This window comes from Macaca fascicularis, chromosome 8, assembly GCF_037993035.2.
Source record: "Macaca fascicularis isolate 582-1 chromosome 8, T2T-MFA8v1.1".
In the NCBI taxonomy this organism is placed as follows: domain Eukaryota; kingdom Metazoa; phylum Chordata; class Mammalia; order Primates; family Cercopithecidae; genus Macaca; species Macaca fascicularis.
This window is the reverse complement of record NC_088382.1, coordinates 24,351,855-24,371,415: the sequence shown is the minus strand read 5'-3', so window position 1 is coordinate 24,371,415 and position 19,561 is coordinate 24,351,855.

Below are 19,561 nucleotides of genomic sequence, written 5' to 3'. Positions count from 1 at the left end.
TGTCTGGCCCTCTTGTGCCCTGTTTCTCCTCTGCAGCTCCTCCAGGGTTGATCTTAGGGAGGGATTCAGTTGTCCTACTGGCTTACCATCTTGGAAGGAACCAGAATCAGCAGTTGCACCTCAAAGTGGGATCCTGCTGCCCATTGCCTTCATGGGCAGATATTCCTAAGATATAACTCATCCCGGGTCCTGGGATTTGGTCTCCTGTCATAGCTTTACTTTGACTATTGCTTTACTCCTGGTGCTCTGTGAGACCTCCACTGTGCCCAGCTGTTCCCCCAGCTCTGGCTGTAGGGGAGCTGCTCTGCAGTTGTCCAGTTTGTCTCCAAGGTGGTGCAGTTTCTGTCTTGAATTTCCCACACCACAATGATAGCACATTGAATGGACCCCCCTCAAAAAGAATTATGTCCTACTGCAATCTGTGAGTGTGACCTTCTTTGGAAATAGGATCTTTGCAAAGTAATGAAGTTAAGCATCTCAAGATGAGATCATCCTAGATTACCAGGGTGCACTCTAATTCCAATGACATGTTCACATAGGAGAAGAGGGAAAACACAGGCACGGAGGCAAGGACACGTGGAGACAGAGACAGAGTAGAGTGATGCAGTCACAAGTAAAGGAACACAGGGGCCTGGAGCTGGAAGACAGAACGAAGGATTCTGCCCAAGCCCTTGTAAGAAGCACAGTCCTGCCGACACCTTGATTTTGGCTTTTGGCCTGCAGCGTTGCGAGAGAACAAACTTATGTTGTGTTAAGACAAGTTTGTGAATCTGTTCATAGTTTCCTATGACTTAGTCATAGGAAACTAACTCAGATAAGAAAGACCAGGCTGTAACCTTTAAGTGTCTTTAGTAAAAGCCTGTGGATAGGCCCAGCATGGGGGCTCACGGCTGTAGTCTCAGCAGTTTGGGAGGCCGAGGAGTTGGGCAGATCACCTGAGGTCTAGAGTTTGAGACAAGCCTGGCCAACATGGTGAAACCCTGCCTCTACTAAAAATACAAAAATTAGCTGGGCGTGGTTGTGCACACCTGTAATTCCAGCTATTTGAGAGGCTGAAGCATGAGAATCCCTTGAACCTGCAAGGCGGAGGTTTCAGTGAGCCAAGACCACGCCACTGCACTCCAGCCTGGGCAACAGAGTGAGACTCCGTTTCGGGGTGGGGGTAGGAAGTCTGTAGATAATGGAAGGAAGAAGAAGAGTATGGAAAATAATTTATAAGCACAAAATAGGCCTGGAGCTATCCTGGCACCCTCCCAGGACTGTCCCTCACCGGGGATACTTCCTGTCTCCCTGTGGCCAGAGCAGCATTTTGAAGTTGTCAGAAAAAGTGTGAAGATGCTGGCCCAATTTCTACCCCTCAGCCTAGAGAGAGGAGGAAGTTCTTTTGCTCACAGCTGTCCAAGTCTGGCTGTTCAACCCCTCCCAGTCCCAGGATTGACCTTTCCCTCGTTTCAAGAGAAGCTTACTCCCACCTGGAGGCTCTGAGCTCCAATACAACCCATCATTAAATTACCCAAAGTAGGGTTTTCTAGCCTAAATAGGGGCAGGTGAGGCAGCTCCGATTCAGCCCTCTGCATTTTGAATTTCTAGGTTTCAAAAAAACAATCTCAAAATTGGTGTCACTTGGGTTCATCTTGTTATACTGAGTTCATCTTAAAATGTTTTAAGCCCGAGTTTGTAGGAATAGAAGCTCTTCATGAAATAAGTTTTGTTAACAATTACAGCTGTGTGAAATCAGTGCATATGAGTGAAGATTTGGAGGGAATCCAAGAATTGCTAATAATTTTGTTAGGTTGGGAAGAGTATGTTAGGGTCGCAGGTGAGATTATGGGTGAGATTTTTGCTCTTTATAATGTCTTGACATTTCTTTTAGGGTGTACAATGTTGTTTTTATGGTAAATAAGGATAGAGATAAAGTTTGGTGCCAGAAGAAAATTTAGGGGGAAACTGTCAGTTTCTAGGGACCAGTTCCTCTGCTAAGAGAAACAGTTTGTGTGCATTTCAAATAATTGCAGATCTGTTTGGGAAGAGAAATCCTTTTCTCTCTTATTCATAAAAATGAAACATTTTTTCCTATGGAGTTAAAAAAATCAGTCATGAAGGATCCAGACTGGGGAGATGAGGGAGGGAGAAGGAGAGGGAAAGAGGGGAACAGGGAGAGGGAGACAGAGAGAAGGGAGAGGGAGGGAGAGGAACAGGAGAGAAAAAGAGGGGGGGAGATAGAGGAGACAGAGAGGGAAAGAGGGGAGAGAAAGGAGAAAGAAGGAGAGAAAGGAGAGAGAAAAAAAAGGAGAGTGGGAGAGATACAAAGGAGGGAGAGAGGAGGGGGGGAAAGAAAGAGGATGGGGAGAGGATAGAGAGAGGGAAATAGAGAGTAGGGAGAAAGGGAGAGAAGGAGAGAAAAGAGACTGGGGAGAGAGACAGGAGAGAAATGGGATTGAAAGGGAGGGGGAGAGGGAAAGGAAAGAAGGGGGGACAAGAGGGAGAAAAGGGGAAAGAGAAGGGATGGGGAAAAGAAAGAGGAGAGAAAGAGGTGGGGGAGAGGGAGATAGAGAGAAAAAGCTAGGGGGAAAGAGATACAGGAGAGAGAGGAGGGAAATAAGAGAAAAAAGGGGAAGAGAGGGAGGGAGAGTAGGGGAGAAGGAGAAAAAGATGAAGTGTGGGAAGGAAAAGGTGAGAAAAAAAAGAGAGAGAGAGAAAGGGCAGGTGGGCACCAGGCCAGGGAACAGGGCGACACGAAGACAGCAGAGGGACTGGGGATCCCCCAGGTGGCCCCCTTTAATTGGTGGCCCCCCGGCTGGGCCAGGGAAGAAGAGGGTGGCAGCAGGAAGCTGCGCAGAGCCCAGCAGGAGGAACCTGGATGTCCGCAGGCACTGGGGCACCTGCTGTCCCCACCTGGAATGTACTTCTCCATCTCCACCTGTTGGCATCCCAAGGGTCCGGTAAGGCTTACCCCAAATGGTAGCTTTTCTATAAAATCTTTATTGCTCACCACCCCACCCACACACACATAGGGGGTTTGCAAGTTTCTTAAATATTTCTTCTATTCTGGCCTGTATGTACCTCCCTCTTAGCCTCTCCTTTCAGACCCTCTGCAGGCCTCTAGCGTTGCCTTAATACGACTCTTCAGGGCAACAAATGTGTGTATTTTCAGTGCCTACATTGCGTCTTCCATGTTGTCAAGAGGAATATGTTTATAACTAATTTGAAGCCCAGTGATGAAATGATAGTTAGATTATGCTGTGATAATAACAGAAATCAGTGAAAAGAACATCAAATTATACTTCTCTATTCATTTGTTAAGCACTAAGTTTAGTGTATATTTTTAAAAAATCAGTTACAATTTAGACAAGGCTGTATTTTATAGTAAAAAAACAAAAACAAAAACAAAAAACTACTGACTGGGAATCAGTTGCTCATGCCAGTAATCTCAGCACTTTGGGAGGCTGAGGTGGGTGGATCACTTGAGGTCAGGAGTTCGAGACCAGTGTGGCCAACATGGCAAAAATCTGTCTCTGTCTCTACTAAAAATTCAAAAATTAGCCGAGCATGGTGGCGTGCACCTGTAATCCCAGCTATCCAGGAGGTTGAGGTGGGAGAATTGCTTGAACCCGGGAGATGGAGGTTGCAGTGAGTCAAGATTGTGCCACCGCACTCCAGCCTGGGCAACAGAGCAAGACTCCATCTCAAAACAAAACAAAACAGAACAAAAAAAACAAACAAAAAAAACTACCAACAGAAGATTGAAAAGCCATGCCACTCCTTATTATCTGTGCCTATCATCAGAATCTGTTTAGGCCACATGCCTGTAATGTAGTCGCCTCTATGTGTGGATTGTGTTTTAATAACAGGCAATATGAGGGTGTGTTAAATGATCATAGAAAGCCTTAACGTTCTCATGTTCTGTTGAAAACGGTTGTTGTCTAAGGTTCATTAAAACTGGAAGGGCTCATGATTCTGTATTATTGTTATTTAGATAACAGTCATAACATTTGTTGTTGTTCCCTTGGTGTCAGGCACTGTTCTGAATGCTTTGCGTGTGTTTGTTGGTTCCATTTTAATAACCGCAGGAGGAAACTCAGTCCTTAGGGAGGGGCCACAACGGTTGCAGCCCTGATCCAAACCCATGCAATTTCCCTCCATGTCTTCAACGCGATGCTCTCCTGACTCGTCATACCTTGTTTTGTTCCAGACATGTTTTGAGGTGAATGACTTTTTACTATGAGGTTGGTGCAAACATAATTGCAGTTGTTGACATTACTTTTAATGGCAAAATGCGCAATTATGTTTGTGCCAACCTGGCAATGACTAGCCAGGTGCAATGGTGTGTGCCTGTAGTCCCAGTTACTCAGGCGGCTGAGATGAGGGGATGGCTTGAGCCCAGGAGTTTGAGATGACCAGCCTGGATAACATAGCCAGACACCATAAAAAAAAAAAAAAAAAAAGGCAGTGACAAAAAATTGAAAGCAATGAGCTATATGAAAACTTGGAAACATGGTTCTTTTTCTCTAATCTGTCTTCTTGAGAAGCGAGGAGGAGTTGTATGAAGGTAGCACAGTAGGGGCACAATGTGCAGAGGGCCTGCTTGAAGCAGCTCCATACTTGGCCGGCTGTGTGACCTTGAGCGAGTCACTGAACCTCTCTGAGCTTTGTTTTCTCAATCTGTAAATGAATGGTTGTAAAGACTGAATAAATAAATATGTGTCAAGTATCCAGCACAGTGCTGAACACAAAGAGTACTATAGCAAGGTTTGTTGATGTTCAGTGAGTGCATTGAACTTCACTGTGCCCCAGAAATTGAACTGGGCTCTGGGGATGGAGCCCCTAATACAGTGCTTGACCTAGTGTAGTTGATGAAATCATTCCAACAAAATGTAATAGACAGCAGTTTGGGAGAATTGAAGAAAGTGTACCTATCTTGATCTGGATGGAAAGAACAGTACGGTCATGTGTCACTTAACAACATGGAAACGTTTTGAGAAATGTGCTGTTAGGTGATTTAGTCATTGTGCTAACACCGTAGAGTGCGCTTACGCAAAGCTAGATGGAATGCCTACCACACATCTAGGCTATGGCGTAGGTGATGTAACCTGTGTTATAGATGGTAAAACCTATTGCTCCTAGGCTGTAAGCCCATACAGTATGCTACCATACTGAATACTGTAGGCAATTATAACACAATGATAATTATTTGAGTATTTAAATGTATCAAAACAGAAAAGGTAGAGTAAAAATACAGTATAAAAATAAGAGGGCTGGCACGATGGCTCATGCCTGTAATCCCAGCACTTTGGGAGGGCTAGGTGGGTGAATCACGAGGTCAAGAGATCAAGACCATCCTGGCCAACATGGTGAAACCCTGTCTCTACTAAAAATACAAAATTAGTTGGGCGTGGTGGTGGGTGCCTATAATCCAAGCTACTTGGGAGGCTGAGGCAGGAGAATCGCTTGAACCCTGGAGGCAGAGGTTGCAATGAGCGGAGATTGCGCCACTGCACTCCAGCCTGGGTGACACAGTGAGACTCCGTTTCAAAAATATAAAAATAAATATAATGGTACACCTGTAGAGGGCAATTACCAGAGTTTGCAAGACTGGAAGTTTCTCTCAATGAGTCTGGGAGTGAGCAGTGAGTGAATGTGAAAGCCTAGAGCATTACTGTGCACTACTGTAGACTTTATAAACACTGTACACTCAAGCTACACTAAATTAAAAACTTTTTTTCAATAATAAATTGACCTTAGCTTACTATAACTTTTTTACTCTATAAACTTTAAAAAAATTTAAACTTCCTAATTATTTCACAATAATACTTAACATAAAACACAAATACATTGTATAGTTGCACAAAAATATTTTCTTTCTTTATATATTCTATAAGCTTTTTTTCTATTCTAAAAAGTTTTTTTTTTAAACTTTTAATTTATTTGTTTATCTTTTTGAGATGGAGTTTTACTCTGTCACCCAGGCTGGAGTGCAGTGGCATGATCTCAGCTCACTGCAACCTCTGCCTCCTGGGTTCAAGCGATTCTCCTACCTCAGCCTCCCAAGTAGCTGGGATTACAGGTGCCTGCCACCACGCCTGGCTAATATTTTTGTATTTTTAGTAGAGATAAGGTTTCCCCATGTTGACCAAGCTGGTCTTGAACTCCTGACCTCAGGTGATCCACCCGCCTTGGCCTCCTAAAGTGCTGGGATTACAGGCGTGGGCCACCGTGCCTGGCCTTTCAAAAAACTTTCAAAACATTTTTGTTAAAAACTAAGACACAAACAAACACATTAGCATAGGCCTATGCAGGGTCAGGATCATCAATATCACTGTCTTCCACCTCCATATCTTGTCCCAGTAGAAGATCATTAGGGTCAATAACACACATGGAGCTGTCATCTCTTATGACAATACCTTCTTCTGGATACCCCTAGAAGGGCCTGCCTGAGGACATTATGCAGGTAAATATTTTTTATAAGTAGGAGTATACTACTCTTAAACGATGAAAAGTATAGTATAGTAAATCCATAAACCAGTAAATGATAATAGTCATTTATTAAGTATTATGTACTGTACATAATCATATAAGCTAGACTTTTATATGTCTGGCAGCACAGTAGATGTGTTTATATGAGTATTACCACAAACATGTAAGTAATGTGTTGTACTTTATAAGAACAATGTTACTAGGTGATAGGAATTCTCCAGTTTCATTATAATCTTATGGGATCAGTGTCGTTTATATGGTCCATCATTAACCAGAAGGTCAATATGTGGGGCATGACTATTGTTGGTTGTACTTAAACTTAGGTGGAAGCAGATTTTATCTGTATGGTATAACTACCCAACTCATATCTGGTCTACTGTTACCAAGCCAATGCAGATTTCAAAATTAGAGATTTATTAATTTGGGTCAATCGTTGAATTTTTTCCCCCATGGGCTTCTGTAAAATGAGAAATTAACTTGGTGTTTGCATCAGTTTCCTAATGATATTTTGGTGGCATCTTGCATAGCAGAGCTTAGGGACTCACACCCAGAGATGCAATTAAGTAAGTCTGAATGGAGCCCAGAAACAGTTCAGCTGATTCTGAGGCTAGGGGCACCCAGGCAGTATACCCTAGGAGGCAATCAGCTGAAGGTTATGGGAAAAATTGGTGACCCTTTTCACCTGGGGAAAAGAAGCTTATAAGGGAAGTAGGTTTAAGAGCAGGGGCTATAGGAAAATGTCCATTTACCTTCTATCTGTGGGCCATTTTTTTTCCTTGGGTGGCTCCTGTATTCCTGTTGGGATGAAGTTCCTTTGGAGGATCCAGGACCCAGGGCCCCCCGGGTCCCCATCTGCCTTCCAACCTGTTCTTTTCCGTGTTCTTTCTGAGCTCTGCCACCTCATGCCAGTCCCCAGCCATGTGGCTAATGAGAGGCCTGTTCAGACCTCATTAGGAGATCAACTTGGCTTCTTCCTCTCTCAGAAGCTAATTATGTCTCTTTCATTAGTTCAATTTTGGCAATTAATGTACTTCCACATACATAAATGGCTGTTTGTTTTCAGGCTAAGTGACATGTGTGCGGCTGTCCTTTCCTCTCCCGACACATGTTAACCTCTCTGTCTTGTTTCCCTTTCCTTACAAACAGTACCTGAGCCAGGGTTCTAGATTTAAGCAACTGAAATTAACATGGCACATTTAATAGCTAAAAGGGACTTTGGTAGAGAAACTGGCCAGTTCATGGGATCAGCTGAAGTGCCACACAACTGATCCCCAGAAATGAGAGGAAACTCTGGAACCCAAAAGTCCTCTGAAAGAATAAGGGCATTTTAATCTCCCATTTAAAAGCATTGCCCAGGTAGGGCAGCTGCAGAGTTCGTATCATCAGAAATCATGTTGTCATCTTAATATTGTGGCTCATTTTCTTACCTGCCGTCCTCACTGCCCCTTCCCCATGGTTCTCAGATGGGTCAGGCAGGCTGGGGGTGATGTTCCAGCAACCACTTCCTGAAGCTGCAAAGAAGGTGTTAAATTTAGTCTAAAGCTGCCTCCTGACATATTTTAAGTTTGGCCTCAAGGTTTCTCTCGCCATAGTGAGCCATGGTAATTTCCTCCAACATGTAGCTGGATGTGTAACTGAACCTAACTGGATGTGTAAACAGACTGTAACCTCCTCTCCTACTCTCTCTCTGATTGCACAGAGTTTCAGTCAATCACAGGTGGCCAGTTGTTCAAACTAAGTTCAAATAACGTGATTCCTGAGTTGCAACCGATCTGGCTGTTTCCATACCTCACTTCTGTTTTCTGTATATCACGTTCCCTTTTCTGTTCATATATTCCTCACTACGCAGCTGCACTGGAGCCTCTCTGAACCTATTCTGGTTTGGGGTCTGCCCAATTCATAAACCAGTCTTTACTCAATTAAACTCTTTAATTTGTCCAAGGTTTTTCTTTTAACAGAAGGATTTTCTCTCACACCTTTCTCTCTCTCCATTTTCTCCTCGTTTTTGTTTTTTTTTTTTTAAGATTACCTGGTAGAAGTCTTTTTAGAGGTCTCTGAGCAGACACTCTCATGTTTCCTTGGTCAGGATTGCACCATTGGCCCACTTTGTACTCAGTCTTTGTGGATGGTTGTGATAGGGCAATAGTGTTTCAGTCCTAGGGGCTGGGGAAGGGCTTGGATCCCTCTATAGCGCAGAGCCATGTGCCATGTGATAAACGTCAGGTCTCTAGAGAGAGAAAATTGAGGAAAAGCTAGTAAGGGGGGAAAGCTAGTAGGTGTTTGCCACAGCAACCTCTCAAGAGTCACAAAGACTGAGAGAAGGACTTTCTGAAAGTGGAAAGGATGCTGGGGAGATATCAGTTGCAGATATCCACTGTCAGTCACTGAAAATTCAGGTTCCAAAGTTTTGCTAATTTTCATGCTCAAAAAATCAATTACATATGTATAGAATAGGGGGAACCTGCCAGGGCTGCAGCTTCTAGGGACAGATCAAGGGTTTTCAGATTAATTACATAATCAAAGTACTGATTCTGTGATGCAGACCTTAGCTGCGATACAGGTGAGGATCCACCAGCTCCCCAGAGGGGCCAGGTTCTCTGTTTTCTGCACCTGTTGGTTCATGTCAGGAGTGCAGGGAGCCATTATGGGTGCCATGTTTCAAAAGGACACTGATGACTGCAGCAAACAGAAAGCTGATCAACTTAACAGCAGGAGGAAGAGCTTGAAGAAACATTGTAAGCTTAAGACTGGGGCGTGGTCTGGTGGCTAACGAGCAATGCTAATTTCAGGTGCAATAAGTCCTCAGTTAATGGCATCCATAGGTTCTTGGAAATGACTTTAAGCAAAATGATGCCCAGCAGGACCCAGCTTATTTTCCTTATCCAATGTTATGGTGAAGCATTGAATGAAAAAACATTATTTGAGGACCTGTGATATAATATGTTGTTTCACTTAAATTAGCAGTTCCTAAGAACCTATAGAAAACATTAAGTGAGGACTTGCTTTATCTGAAGGGTGACTACAAGAGAGGGGTTAGAGTTGTTCTATTTGGAGCTGGAAGATGGAACAAAGGCCAATGGGTGGAAGTTAGCAAGAGGAGATTTCAAAATCCAGCACAAAAATTACCATAAACTTTACATAGCCTTCACATTTCACATAACCTTCCCTGTGAACACCACTCCCATTTCAGGAAAGGAAACTAAAACTTTGAGTAAATCTGTCACTTACAGATTATGTAGCACAACATTTGGCTAAAATCCTTGTGTCAGGCCCATGGGAAGCGTGGTTTAAGAAGAAGTTTAGTGAGACAAACTAGAGCCCCATTACTGTGGTCGACCTCAAGGCTGCAACTGGTGTTCCCTCTTCTTCTTCTGCTGTCCATTCTAAATTATTCTAAACCTCAGCAGTAACTTCAAAAGATATTGGGGGGCTTACCTGGTGGTGTGACCCACACCTTCATTCCTGAGGTGTCTGAGTTTCTAGAACAGGTGGTTGTACAAGGAGTTTCACCATTACAAGGGAGCAAGGAAGTACCAGGAGGTACCCAACTGATTCAGCTGGGTTCTACGTCATATTCCTCAATGCTGCCATTGTATGAAAGCAGCACTACTAATCAGGGCCACTGCCCCCAGCACTATATTGACTACTCTCTTCCTGGTGCATGGACACAGGAAAACCAAAGGGCCCTGGCAGCAGCCATAACTTGAATTTCAATGGCATCTGTTTTGTGTGCTCTGGAAAGTGTGTGTCCCCTTTGGATACCAGGACCTGCAACTTTTTTAAAAGTTTCAGGGTTTCAGGGACAAGAAGCATCAAAGAGCCCCAGGAGGTCATTGGGACTACTCCTGCTGTCTTGGTTCCTGAATCCATGTGACCTTCCTGTTGGGGTACAATAACCTAGAGAGGTCTCTGATTTAATGTAGATTCTGTACCCTGAAGGATGGTGCCCCATTCCTTGTGTGTTGCCTCTGAGCTGGCACATCAGCTGAGCCTCTAGAAGGCCATTCCAGCATTTTATGAGGTCAGCTGATTTTGGGTGGTTGCAGGTTGTCATAGTCCATTTTGTGCTGCTTAACGGAATACCTGAGACTAGATAATTGATAATGAATAGAAATTTATTGGCTTACAGTTCTAGGGGCTGGGAGGCCCAATATAAGCTACCAGCATCTTGCAAGGGACTTCTTGTTGCATCATCACATGACAAAAGGTGAGAGGGTAAAAGAGAGGAAGACGAGGCCAGACTTGCCCCGTTACAACAGCACCAATCCCACCCACGAGGGTGAAGCCTTTGTGCCCTAATCATCTCTTAAAGGTCCCACTCCTTAATACTGTTGCAATGGCAATTAAATTTCAACATGAGTTTTCAGGGGGACAAACATGTAAACCGTAGCATAGATCTGCTTCCACACCTCTCTCAGAAGTGGGTCTCCTACTTGGATGTTAATGCTGCATGAGATTCCATGCCTGTGGATCAGACATCCATACAGCTTTGGGTAGTGGCACCAACTAAGGCTGTAAGAGCAGAAAAGGCAGACTCATACCCAGAATAAGTTTCTGTCCTCATGGGTATGAACTGCTGGCTTTTGTTTTAGGATATGTAGGGCCAACTATAGTCAATGTACTACCAAGTGGCTGTTGGTCTTCTTTGGAAATAATGACATATCAGGGGTTCAGCATTGGTCTCTGTTGATGACAGGCTGGATGTTCCAAGGCCACAAGACCTAAATTCATCTTGGTAAGTGGGAGTCCATGCTTCTGGAACCCCGTGTGGCCTCTGTTTCTGCCACTGTACTCCATTTATGTGCTCATCATGCTAGTTTCAACGTGGTCAGTGATGAAGGCTGCCTAATGCAAGATGACAATGTCATTTTTACTGTTCACTTGGTCAGTGTCTCTTTTGTGGTGGATGTTTTCTAATGTGTGTTGATTTGTGATACAAAAATATTCACACTTTGTGCCCACTCCTAATGTGTTCATTCACATGCCTTTACCCTAAACTTCCTTGACACTGATTTTTCGGTAGCCACTGCCCAGTAATCTGTACATATCTTCACCTTGAATTGCTTACCCTTCCACGCAAAGTACATGAAAAGGTACACTACCTATCCATACACTGGGACAATTTTTCTTCTTCAGTGTTTTTAAGGATAACCATGAATAAAGCTATAATGTAGCCATCATTGAGTTTGGCGTGCACACATATACCAGATCAACTGGTCTATAAGCCAAGCTTGGGGTTTTTTGCTCCTTCTTCAGCTGGTCATACTGGACCACCACATGGCTGGTATGACTGTGGTTGCTAACATGGTGTTCTGGGCCATCTGCTCATACAGCTCATGTGTGACCTCAGAACTTGTTTAGGCTTGATCCAGGCTTGATGCTGTGGTAATGGCTGCTGGGTATGTCTGACTTTGACTGGCAGGTCCAACAGAACCAGGTTGTAGTCAGCAGTGCTGGAGGACACAGTATCACTTTGTGCCTCATGGTCAATGAAGCCCAGCATTATGCTAAGAGCTATTTCTCAGAAAGTATATAATTCTCTGTTGTAGACAGCATGGCCTTGTTACAGATCCCAGAAACCTATGGTATAGGTTTCTTCTGGGGCCTTTCTAAAAGCTTCATTGGGTGTATTTTTCCACTACTGAAACCTCTAGTATCTTCGGATCTGCCACAGTGTATGGCCCAAGTGCAGGGCTGCATGCACAGCAGCCGGAAACTTCCACAGAGCCCTTTCCTGCTCTTTGTCCTACTTGAAGCTGGTAGCCGTTGTATTACCCTGTATACTGGTTGGAACAGTATTCCTAGGTATGGAATGCATTGCCTCCAGAACCTAAAAAGCCTAGCCAGGCACCGTGGTTCCTTCTTGTGGTTGAGATTCAGGATTCGGTCATTTTGTCTTTGCTTTGGAAAGGATATCTTGCCACACCCCTGATCACTGGGTACCCTAAAAACATCACTATAATGGTAGATCCCTGAATCTTCATCAGCCTTATCACCCTCAGGAACACATGAGCCTTACCAAGACCTGCAGGAGAGCAGCTCTTGCTTATCCCATTCAGTCAGCATGATCCCATCAATGTAATGGGTGAGTGTGATATTCTGTGGGTGTCCAGGCAGGCCAGGTCTCTTCAGATGATAATATGGCAGAGGGTAGGAGAGGTAACACAAGCCCTGAGGCTAACCCTAGATAATTATCATTGTCCATTCTATGTGGATACAAACTTTCTGATGCTCTTTTCAGATCAGAGTGGAAAAGAACACATCTGCCAAATTAATGGCCACACACCATGTACCCAAAACCATATTAATCTGCTCTAATAAAAACCCTGTGCCTGGGACAGCAGCTGTGATTGAGGCGATGATTGGGATGTTAGTTTGCATCCTGTCTCCAGGGTCCATCTAATTTCTGCAGAGGCCACAGTGTCACACTGGAGGTAGTAGGGGCCACTATTCTTGCGTTTTTTGCTTTTAAGGATGGCACCAACCTCTGTCATCAGCTCCAGGATGCAGTGTTGTTTTCGATTTACTGTTGTGACCAGTGCCAGAGCTGTTTCAGAAGTTCCCAGTTGACCTCCCCCACTATGATAATGTTTTCCCCACAGGCAAGGACCCAATATGGTGGTTACTCCAAATGTCAAGTATATTAATTCCAATTACATACTAGTGGCCAGAGGAAATGACTGGTGGGTGGGGGTCAGAGACCTTCCTGGGGTCAGACTTCAACCAGGACTCTGTATATTACCTGGCCACTCTAAGTACTCACTCTAACAGGAAAACCAGGTTAATGCTTTGCATATTTGAATATCAGTGCTAAGGTCAGACCCTGTGTCTAATAATTCTCAAAATATTTCAGTTTTCCCATTTCTCCAGTGTACAGTCGCCCAATTAAATGGCCACCCATCCCTTTGGGAAAGAACTGAGGGAATCATCACAGTACAGTTGGTCCTTGAACAACATGGATTTGAACTGTGTGTGTCCAGTTATATGTGGGTTTTTGTCAATAAAAGTTACATGGGACATACCTGCCTATTCTGCCTTCCCTTCTATCTCCTCTACCTCTTCCACCTTTGCCACCCCTGAGAAAGCAAGACCAACCCCTGCTCTTCCTCTTCCTCCTCAGGGAACTCAACATGAAGACAGTGAGGATGAAGACCTTTACGATGAACCGCTTCCACTTAATGAATAGTGAATACATTTTCTCTTTGTTACTATTTTCTTAACATTTTCTTCTTCACAGCTTACTTTATTGTAATAATACAGAGTTCACACCTGTAATCCCAACACATTGGGAAGCCGAGATGTGAGGGTCCTTTGAGTCTAGGAGTTTGAGACCAGCCTAGGCAACAATGGGGAGATCTTTCTGCAAAAATTTTAAAAAATTAGCCAGGTGTGGTGGTGTACACCTGTGGTTCTAGCTACTTGGGAGACTGAGGTGGGAGAATCACCTGAGCCCAGGAGGTCGATGCTGCAGTGAGATGATATTGTGCCACTGTACTCCAGACTGGGTGACAGCATGAGACCCTCTCTCAAAAAATAAAAACAAACCCCAACAGAATATAATACATATAAAATACAAAAATGTGTTAATCTATGTTTATGCTATCAGAAAAGCCTCCAGGCAACAGTAGGCAAATTAGTAGTTACATTTTAGGGGAGTCAAAAGTTATACATAGATTTTCAATTGCACAGGGTGGGAGGTTGGTACCTGATATGGTGTGGCTGTGTCCCCACCCAAAATCTCATCTTGAATTCTAATCCCCATAATCCCCACAGGTCAAGGCCGAGGCCAGGTGGAGGTAATTGGATCTTGCGGGTGGCTTCCTCCACGCTGTTCTCGTGATAATGACTGAGTCTCACGAGAGTGTCAATTGCAGATAACCACTGAGTCTCACGAGAGCTGATGGTTTTATAAGTGTCTGGCATTTCCCCTTGCATGCACTCCGTCCTGCTGCCTGTGAAGAAGGTGCTTGCTTCTCCTTTGCCTTCCACCATGAGGCCTCCCCAGCAATGCTGAACTGTGAGTCAGTTGAACCTCTTTCCTTTGTAAGTTACCCAGTCTCAGGTGTTTCTTCATAGCAGTGTGAGAACGGACTAACCGAGTACCTATAGCCCCCGTGTTCAAGTGTTAACTATACATGTTCGCCGTAGTACTGCAGGGTCCTTCCTTCTCATTCAGTGGGTTTGGGGCCTGCATATTGGCTTGGGTTTGAGAATTGACTATGAGGTTGTGACTTCTTAGGGTGACCACGGTCAGCCACCTCCTCTGTGGTTGCCTTTTTTGGGGTTTCGATGATAAGCAGCATCCTGTTGGCTGCATGTCTTTTTTCCCCTATGGACACCATGCTCTATAAACTGTCTGCATAATGCCCTATGCGTTGAGTCTCCTAGTCTGCCTCTGAGGTCCTTCCGTGGGCCACAGTCTCTGGGTGGTGGGTCACTGACCTTCCATAATGTATCCCTGCCAGTATGCCTACTTTCCTCAACCTCCTTACTCCCTCCTCTATCTTCTTCCAGAACAACTCACTTGCACTTTACCAGCCTCTTTCTCCAGGCTTCTAAGAGATACCCTCCCCCACCTCCTGGCAGTAAGTTGTTAGGATGTCTCCCAAGAAAGAATCCCCAAGGCAATGAATCCCATCTTATTCAGTCTTACATTCTGACCCTCTTGATCAGGCACCCCTAAAATCCAAACCTAGTAGTACTTATTTGGCTCCTGCCTGCAACTGCTAGCTGATTCTTGGAACATCTTTGGTGCAGTCTTTTTGCTCCCTTATTAGGCTCAGTATATCTGTAATCAATTAATCCTAGTTATCAGCCTTGCAGCCAGTACTTGCATTGCTGGGGAGCAGGTTGAGGAAGCTCCTGAGGAAGGCACCTGCTGCTTTTCAGGAAGGAGTCCACAGTGAAAGTGCTATCTCTTGTTAGGGAAGAGTGAGAACCTTCCCTAGGTTCTGCAACTCTGAGGATTTAAGGTGGCCTGGAGGACAAACATCTTCCTTTCTCAGTGCCACAGGTTTTCCTCACTAGGGTTCTGATCTTAGCATAACATACCTTGCCTGTCTGAGCCCTCAAATGTTGCTCAGCTGTGTCTGCTCTTCCATAGCAGAGTATAAGAGCACATCCACCCCTAGCCATTAACTGCTTGTTTTTCATCATTCCTTTGCGGGACATCAGTACAATTTAGCAGTAACCAACCAATTCTAGCTTCTTTGTAGACACTGTTTCCACATATTTTGAAATGCATGAATCATAGCATGTGCAATGGTGCTTCTGTCTACCAGAACATTTTTTCACCTGCAATAGTGTTCTCATCTACTGAGGTGTTTTCCTAGCTCAGCCTCAGTGGAGTTTTGAGCAGTTGGGCCATCTTTTTTTTTTTTTTTTTTTTTTTTTTTTTGCTATGGCCTCTCCTTGTACCACTTCCCACTTGGGATCAGGAGTGTGGTGAGTGGGCCAGTCCAAAGTCCCACACTCACTGCCTGTTTGCTAAAAGCTCGCTCTCTGTACCACTTGTGTTTGGATCCTCTTAAAAGCAGATGTCAAGACATTAGACATACAATATATGATTGAGGAGAAACACCTGTGAGGGGAAAAAGGGGAGGAAAATGAAGCAGGAAGAGCAATCACACTATGCTGTAGGTCCCTATGAGCTTCCTGTTGCTGCTCTAAGTATCACAAACTTAGTGATGTAAAACCACACGAATTGACGATGTTACAGTTCTGCAGGTGAGAAGTCTCACTGGCTAAAGTCAAGATATTTATAGGGCAATGTTTTTTCTGGTAGCTCTAGGAGAGAATCCCTCACCTTTTCCAGTTTCTAGAAGCCATATGCATTTCTTAGCTTGTGGCCACTTCCATCTTCAAAACCAACGGTCACATCACTCTGACCCCTGCTGTCATTGTCACATCTTCTCTGACACTCCTGCCACCTCTTCTAAAGGTGATTAAATGAGGCCCGTCAGAATAATCCAGGATAATTCCCATCAGAAGATCCTTAACTTAATCACATCTGCACAGTTCCTTTTACCATACGAGGCACATAGTCACAGGTTCTGGGAATTAGGATGTGGAAATTTTGGGGGGCTGTTATTGAGCATGCAACAAGATTTTCCTCTGTAAAGTCGAGAGGGAAGGAAGAGGTGGATAGTAAATGTCTCAGACTGCAGCACACTTTTTAAAAAGTTTTGCCTAAGACGAGCGGTGTGGGTCCTTGAGCTAAAGTTGCCCATCAGAGGAGATGTGTGATTCCCAGGAATGGACCTAGCTGGAGGTCACTGCCTCTCCCAGTCACTGTCTGGGTGATGGATCGCTGGGTCTCCTGTCCATTATGTTCCCCACTGCAGGAGATTTCAGGGCATGTGTTTACAGCTGCATCATCATCGACTCCTACATCAGAACTGCTTGGGTTTTCATTTTAGCTCTATCACATAGCTAACTACGAGCACTTGAGAAAATCACTTTTACTTTTCTGTGCCTTGGTTTCCCTGTCTGTAAAATGTGGATGATATTGGTACCGAGTTAATTAACCTGATTGATTGCAATAGGGTTGTTGGGAGGAGGAAATCAGAACAGTGCTCTGAGTGAATGTTATCTAAACATATCCATTGCTCATGGCAGAATTGTGACTCAAACTCTATGCCTGTGATTATAATTTTCTGTACCCTTTTTGGTACACCACATCGCTAAGTTGAAAAGACTTCATAAGGGGACAGTTATAGGTCCCTGTCTCTGTTTCTTTCTAAGTAAAGGCTTGCAGACCACCTGGCAAAAATAGGGGAGATGCTTACATTGGGTATGAAGAGGACAAGATGGTCCTTTAGTCTCTTATGCTTAGATTCTGTGATGTCATGACTCCTGCCAAGAGAGAAGCCTGCCTGATACAGGTGGGTGGGTTGTCCTGTGGGAGGGTCCAATACCTGGTTAATAAGGCTGCTCATGTTGAACTTGTCACTTACCTTGTCTGAACATTGGTTCTAGTCAACTTAGATAATCATACTTTCCCACTTATTTCCTTGTTGGGCTGTGGTAATGAGTAAGGAAATAATACCTGTCCCTCCCCACCCCACCTAAAATTAGCAATATATGAAATCCTTTTAGAAAAAGAACACCTTTGCACTCCCTCCTCTCTAATTGTTGACTTATTTTTAATTATATCTTATATATTTACAAACATGAAACTAGGCATAAACTCCTTATGCTTATATTGTGATATTCTATAAAAACAAATCAACTTTATAAATTAAATACAAACAAACCCACAAAACCAATAAAGTTCAAACAAACAAAATTAACAACATGTAATGGGTTTTTGAAAATGAGAATGAATTATTACTTGCAATCATACTGGCTGCCTTAGTGTCAGTTGTTTTCAATGACAGTATTTAGCCTCTGTTTGGTAACTAAGCATAATTTATTCTTTTCTCACTAGTTCAACATAATTAGCAATGGTAATTCTTATTTGTGATTACTGTATTAAGACAAATTTAAGCTTGGGCATGAAAATGATGTGCCAGACTACTTTGTAGGTAGTTATCTGGTTATATGAAATATGCTTTTTATTTGTTTTAGATTATGAAGATAAAACATTAAAAATGAATCTTTTGAGAAATGATTGGAGAAATATTCAAAATGAAATTATTGGAGAAAACCTGGGACTCTCTGGGAATATCCATGATCAATCACAGAGATAATGAGTGTGAATATGCTCTCCCACCATTAAAAAGAGTTAACAGTTGCCAGGAGCCATTACTGAGACAAGATTGAAAGCTAAAAGCAGCTACCTTAAACCACATGACATACTGCTCCTTGTCACCCCATCTCCTGCCAACATCCCAACAGGTTAAAAAGTTTTCTCTTAGATTGCTTTGAATTCCTGGTCAGACTGCTGAAGACCCATAGGAGGCTGCAAGGGTAAAGTAAAGTAAGCCGGAAGAGCAGCATTTCTGTAAGGGGAAGAGCGGACTGGGAGGGGGAATGGCAGGTACTGAGTCAGCCAGTTTTCTGGATATAACCCCACCTTTCCCATTACTTTGCAGGCAGACCATGGTTTTTCCTCTTTCAGCCACGTACTAACTCTGGCTTCTCAGGGGAGTCTTATTTATAGAACTAGAATAAGTTGATTACAGGGCTCTATGGGATCTTTAAAACTTTTACTACAAGGTTAACAAGACTAATAATGACTTTTGTGCTCTGTTTCTGGAGAGATAAAAGGGAAGAAGCTTAAAGGCTGTTCTTTCCCCCTTTCTTTCTTCTCCCCCTCTCTTTTCCTAATTTGCTTTCCTTTTCTTCCTATTTTTTTCTTTTTTCTTTTTCTGTCTCTTCCTGTGATTTTTCTCTTTAAGTACATAGATTTCCTAGGTACTTGTTTCTCTCTCTCTCTCCTTTTTTTCGCTATTACTCTTTTCCCAGTCATCATACTTGTGGTTGGTTAATTATCCGACTGCTGAATAAAGAAAATAACAGACTGGGCATGGTAGCTCAACCTGTAATCTCAGCACTTTGGGAGGCCTACGTGGGTGGATCATGAGATCAGGAGTTAGAGACCAGCCTGACCAATATGGTGAAACACCGTGTCTACTAAAAATACAAAAATTGGGTGTAGTGGTACATGCCTGCAATCTCAGCTACTTGGGAGGCTGAGGCATGAGAATCACTTGAACCCAGGAGGCGGAGGTTACAGTGAGCTGAGATCGTGCCACTGTACTCCAACCTGGGTGACAGAGCAAGACTCTGTTTCAAAGAAAAAAAAATACTATTATAAATATTCATGTTTGTATAATGTTTTTGAATTTACAAAATGCTTACCTATGTGTGCATATGCATATAAAATATATATATATATATATATATAATTTTGTATGTGTGTACATCTCTTATATATAAAATCTTGTTTGATCTTTGCATTGACCTGTGACATAGTTGTTACTTTCCTGTTTTACAAATGGGAAATGGAGACTCAAAGAAGTAAAGGGCTCTTCTTCTTCCCCTTTCCTATCCCCTTTCACACCTTCCCCTCTCCAACAATTCAGTCTTCAAAACATAGGCAGGACAAAGTCTGGTAAGGATATGTGCCAGGGTAGGGAAGCTG